The following is a 5,753-nucleotide window of genomic DNA, read 5'->3' as shown; positions in this document are numbered from 1 at the left end:
AAAGAAAGAAAGAAAGAAAGAAAGAAAGAAAGAAAGAAAGAAAGAAAGAAAGAAAGAAAGAAAGAGAAAGAAAGAAAGATCCAAAGAAGTTCATAGGATTCCTTTTCCTCTTTTGCAGGAAAGGCAAATAAGATATACCTTCTTTAAAATAGTAACATACATGTAATTTTCCACCTTTAAGACAAACAGTTCTCCATTTGTGGAGAAACTTCTGAAAATAGATGCATCTGCCCCAGTGCCAGAGCTTTGACACTGGTGTGTCTGTCCAAACTCACAGATCAATTTTTCAGTATGTTGTAGGTAGTCTGCTCTCCAGCATGGCCATGATTAATTCTCTCAGCTCAAGGAGGAGGAGGAGGAGGCCATTTGAGATCATGAACCCCTACCTGGTTATGCCTCACTGTTGACTTCCATACCTGCCCAGAGCAATATGTGTTGGCTTTGGCATGTGTAAGGCCAGGCATTGCCATCAATGGAGTTCATTGTTTTGCAGCAGGCACCTGCACCTGCACGGCAGGCTCAAACAATAAGTCCATACGCAAAACCCCTCCTTTCTCCTCAGGGCACCTACTATGAAAGAAAACTTGTTGAGGCCTGGAAGCCCACTTTCATCATAATTAGGCTTCTGGGCCAACAGTTCACCACCACCGTCTCTTGGTGAACACATGAAGCTACTTCCAAATCTTGGGTACCTGCAAAGCCATGGGGCAAGGCAGAGTTAGTATTGGCTCTGTGCTCCTCTTGCCTCTGAAGAATGTTAGGCTTAAAGAATGCAGAGCACTACACATGCTATAATTCTGTCCTGTGACTTCTGGATGCTTTAGTTTTCACAAGGGCACAAAGCAATCAGGCATTCTCATAATCCTGAGATGTAGGAGAACATCATGAGTGAGAGACCTGGTCACCTACCTGAACCAGGTCTTAACCAGAGTCACAACACAGCATCCCACACTGCAGTTCATGTCTTTCATATTCAGGTACACCTGGGTTTGAATCTTGGGTCCATCATATTAATAATGCATGAATTTGGAGTAAACTGCTTAATCTCTGGATCTCTTTTTTCATCTGTAAAATGGAAATGATTATGCTTATTTTTGAGAATTTAATTTAAAATAATGGCTGTAAAATACTAAGCACAGGTTCTAACCCACAGTAATAAGTCCTTAATAAATTATAGCTATTACTCTTGTTGTTCCACTAAAAGCCCAATGATGAATTCAGTTTTAAAATATGGTGGTAGAATAACTGACAATATATTGAGTTTTGAATGTCCACCTTCACCAAAATGTATTGAGGTGTATAATTTTGAAATTGAAATTGGTGACCAAACTATTATTACACATCACACAAATCCTAGAAAACAGAGATCAATGGTTGCTTTGGTTTGTAGTTAAAATTTGGGGTTAAGAGAATTCTGAAATCTTCAAGTTCTATAATATTTTTAAAAACACACACACATACTTCATTGGACCAAATTTTAAGACATATGTTAAGCAGTTTAGGTCTTCTAGTCAGATGCTATTTAAATTTATTATTTCCCACTATTTGTTGGGACAAATCACTTCATCTCTCTGTGCCTCAGTTTTCTCATCTGTGAAATGAGAGTATTATCAGTATACTTCTCTTTTATCAGTCTTATGAGGATTAAATAAGATAATACAAGTAAAAGACTTAGCCCACGGCATGACTCAGTAATAATTCAACAAATGGTAACTCCATTTACTCTTACATTGCTGCCAACAAAACCGTTTCCCTCTTATTTGAAATGTTTCCTGCCCTCTACCCTCCTCTGTGATGGACCTTTGTCACTGTTAACAGGAAAATCTTGACATTGGTGGCTTGGTTATTTCTAACAGGTGCTATTGATTTGACTTATTTCTCCTCACAACCTTCCTTTAAACCCAACAGAGAATATGCACTGAGGCTTCTCACCAGAGGGGCAGCCTGTGGGAATAGTGCCGCCTCAACAGAGAGCAAGAAGGGGAGATGCACCAAAGCTAGGGTGGCCCACATGGATGGCACTGGCCCAGGTAACACGCTCATGATTTGATCAGTATTCCCAGCAAGGACATAAGCTAGAACCTAGTTTGATTTCAGGCTACCCAGGCAAGAGATCCCTGTGAATATTAATGTGATCTCTACCAGACCAATGGGTTTGTGTCTTCACAGCTGAGATTCCAGTACTCTCTGGATTTGGTGGTACACCTTTTATTCCAAACCTCAAAACATATTTGGGTATTTTTCTGCTTAAATAATCATCTTCTATGCTAAATTTTTATAAGGACATAAAATTAAATGTGCTTACAAGTTTAATAAGTTAATTTTAGAGATAAGAGTAGATATAACTGGAACTTCTCAGGAAAACTGAAGATATATGTATATGTTGTATTTGTGAAGGACAAAAATGTATCAGAAAAAAAGTCAAGAACATTTAAGAATTGTTTCATCTCTACTGTATTCTGTCTAATCAGTTAGTTAATTAGGTAAGAGCTGGCTATAATTCTGTGATGATTGTAGAGTAACATCTAAAATGTAAAACTGCTAAGTTTATAAAAAAATTTGTGGCCTTAATTATTTCCTACTACCCAAGAATGTTATTTACATTTTTTTAATCTTTTGGGTTTTCCCCCCTAATTTGAATATGATTCTTGCTTTTTCTGGGCTTTGTTGCACACATTAAAATATTAATATTTGCATTCATTAAAGGTGATTACCTTCTAGTTTGCATATGTTGTTTCTTCCAAAAGAAGAAAGCAAAGGCGACTATTACTTCCTTTCCCTTCATTTACCCTGCCTATGATGTCAATAGGATAGAATGTACAATTAAGCGCCTGGCACCGTGGTTCACGCCTTTAATCCCAGCACTTTGGGAGGCCAAGGCCGGCGGATCTCGAGGTCAGGAGATCGAGACCATCCTGGCTAACACAGGGAAACCCAGTCTCTACTAAAAATACACAAAAATTAGCCGGGCGTGGTGGCGGGAGCCTGTAGTTCCAGCTACTCGGGAGTCTGAGGCAGGAGAATGGCGTGAACCCGGGAGGCAGACCTTGCAGTGAGCCGAGATTGCGCCACTGCACTCCAGCCTGGGCAACAGAGCTAGAATCCGTCTCGAAAAATAAAAAAAGAGAAAGTGTAATTAAAATTAGGTTTAACCCTACACTTCTTAATATGTGTGTTTTTCTGAAAACTCTGGAATGGAAAAGAGTGCTTATGTTTACAAATAGGGTGAGACATGTTTAAGTTATCATTATCTAATCTGAACACTAATTTGGAACTGATTACTTTGCTGGATTATGAAACAATCTCAGCAGTTTCACAAATAAAAGTTCACAATATGTCCATATACTCCCACTTCTGCACCTTCTTAAAATCCAGTTTACATTAAGTCTTGCGTAGAATATGCTTTAATAGACGTCGACTTTTTTGGCATAGAAAAATCAACCATTCTCGATTCAATCAGTCTTCTATTTAATAAATCAAGCAGTAATTATAAGGCAGTTAAGAAATGGGGATATTGAAATATACTGGATAATTTGGTAGGGTACTGGAAACACCAGGTTGTTTAGGTGATTTTTACAAATAAGACAAAGAACTGAGGTAGACATGGATATTGTGCTAAAATTTTGTTTCCAAATATTTTAATTTGAATTTCTTATTATGCCAACGTTCCAACATCGTCATTCTTTTTTTTGTTTGTTTGTTTTCTTTTGAGACAGGGTCTTACTCTGTCACCCAGGCTGGAATGCAGTGGTAGTGCAATCTTGGCTCACTGCAGTCTCAACATCCCAAAGCCCATCTCCCACCATAGCCTCCTGAGTAGCTGGGACTACAGGCATATGTCACCACAACCAGCTAAGTTTTGTGTTTTTTGTAGAGATGAGGTTTCACCATATTGCCCAGGCTGGTCTTGAAATCCTGGGCTCAAGTGATCCACCTGCCTTGGCCTCTCAAAGTGCTGCGACTACAGGCCACTGCTCCAGGCCTGTCATTTCTGTTATTTCTCTGAATAGGTGTAAAGGCTTATACGTTTTGCACTAACATAGAAAATTTTGATTCTGCAATATTGGATAAAAATGTGAGAAAGGGTTATTGGGAGAAACATGTGATAAGTACAGGGTCGATTCTCTCAAAATTCTAAGTCTCTTTCTGGGAATAATCTCTGTCCCTTGTGGGGTGTGGGTACAGGACACTGGTAGAGGTGGTGGGGATGGATCCAAAAGAGCCGTGGGCCATAAAACAATGCAGATCCCATGCATTTTCCTCAACAGTCACATGTAGGAGAGGCAGTGAGGGTGTTCTGTAAAATAACAAGCCTCATATGTAAAGGCAGCGCATGAGCTGCCTACAGTTCCAGCTGTTCTTATTTAATGTAAATGTCCCTCTCCAGGTCATCACCACCTCTACCCTCCCATTGTTAACTCTGCCTGTTTAACCCACTTATGCAGCCTGCCCCGCCTCATCTGTATCCAATTGTGTTTCTGACCCCTACAGCAAACGAAAACAAAAAAACAAAAAAGCAAGCACCAAGAAGCCTTCTTCACATGTACACAGAGGAATTATGTCTTAAAAAAACGACAGTGGCAATAACTTCGTGGAAGATTCCCCACCTCCACTATGCCCTTAAGCTTATGATTCAGACCCTAGTGTGAGTTATTTCAATCAAATCAAAATCCACCAGTACAGGTACCCCAGAGAGGACATTTTGTTGATGTGGAGGAAAGGACCGCTTTGGAACAAGAGATAGTGTGAGCATCATTGTAGGTGCCAACTCAGAGTGAAAAATGACAATTTTGGACAAAGGACTAAGGATGGAATAGTGGCATTTGTGACCCGATGAAAGAGGAGTGAAAGATGATGCAGAAGAAGGGATTCCACAGAGGGAGGTGGCATGAAAGAAACAACAACAAAAAAACTTTTGCTTCCTTTCTTGGTGGGAACAGCTGGTGTGTCCTGTAAAGACTCAGTGGGGCTCCTCGGTGTGAAGTTTGGAAAGTTCACATCTCAGGCTTATCCAGTCACTCCCAGTCCATTGTAGATTCCACATCCTTATCCAGTCCTCACCTTGGAGGGGAGAATGGAGTGTCAGGGAAGGGAAGGGAGGTGAGCCACTGCCCTCTTGCCTTGCAATTCCTCTTCCCCAGCGGCTTCGGTTTAATACTCATGGGTTTCTCCATTTGAATACACGTCTATTCCTTGTAAATCCTAAGTGTCTCCTATAAAATAAAACTACTTGGAGAATTAATACACTTAAGAAATCAGTGCTTTTCTTTCCTCACAAAGAAAAATATTGACAACACCTGAAGGGAACTTCTAGAAGGTAAAGACCACGTATAGTCATGCAGTTTCAGAAAAGGTCTCTTGGAAGAAGTCTGCTAGAATACCTGTCAGGAAAATTCTGCTGGCTGCCACAGAATTAAAGCTAAAAGGGAAAGGAAGTCATGATCTCTGACCAGCAGCCATTCAATTATTTTTTAATCACAATGAAACAAAACAAAACAAAAATGGCCAATAAAAATAATTCATGCCTTTATGTTCTTACTCCAAAATAAACAAATGAATCCATTCATTCCTGATTAATGTATGTATCACATTGCCTAATAACATGGACCAGACACTGTGATAAAGGCTTTACATGTGCAATCTTCTTTATCCTCTTAATAGTCTAATGAGACAGGTACTCTCATTAATATCCAGTTTTACAGATGAGAGAACTGAGGTAAAGTTTATTTATTTGCTACACAGCTAGTCAGGGA

The sequence above is a fragment of the Colobus angolensis genome, unplaced genomic scaffold (genome assembly GCF_000951035.1).
Source record: "Colobus angolensis palliatus isolate OR3802 unplaced genomic scaffold, Cang.pa_1.0 Scaffold86, whole genome shotgun sequence".
Classification (NCBI taxonomy): Eukaryota; Metazoa; Chordata; class Mammalia; order Primates; family Cercopithecidae; genus Colobus; species Colobus angolensis.
Note: the sequence above shows the minus strand (reverse complement) of the source record.